Below are 643 nucleotides of genomic sequence, written 5' to 3'. Positions count from 1 at the left end.
TCTGTGACGCTTCGGACTTTGCCATCGGCTGTGCACTGCTGCAAGCAGACGCCGAGGGCGAGATCAAGTGATCGCGTTCGAATCTCGACAACTCAAAGCTGCAGAGAAGAACTACCCAGTTCATGACAAGGAGCTACTTGAGGTGAAGTATACACTGTCAAGTTCAAGGTCCACCTGCTCGGCTTCAAGCCATTTGTGATCTATACAGATCATGCGTCACTACGCACTGCGACTCAGTCGCCCCACCTCTTGCAGAGGATAGCTAGATGGCTTTCCTTCTTTGCATAATATAACTTCGAGTGAAGTCTAAGCTGGGAAAGCAGAATGCTTTGGCTGACGCGTTGTCACGCAGACCAGACTATGAGCTTACTCATGTTACAACTTCAACGTCGTCTGTGACGGATTTGATCCACACCGCGTATGCGGGTGATGGGATGTGGGTGGCGTTGCTACGGGCTCTAGGGAACAAGGAGTCTGGAAACTCGGACAAGAAATTATTACAAAGATTGCGTGCACGATCGCATCGATATTCGCTGAATGATGAGTTGCTATATTATAGCACCGAATCAACGGATACACCACCAATCGTTGTTCCTCATGATAGAAATTTGAAATATCGCATCCTTTATGAGGCTCACGACAA

Source organism: Plasmopara halstedii, assembly GCF_900000015.1.
Source record: "Plasmopara halstedii genome assembly, contig: Scaffold_484, whole genome shotgun sequence".
Classification (NCBI taxonomy): Eukaryota; Oomycota; class Peronosporomycetes; order Peronosporales; family Peronosporaceae; genus Plasmopara; species Plasmopara halstedii.
Note: the sequence above shows the minus strand (reverse complement) of the source record.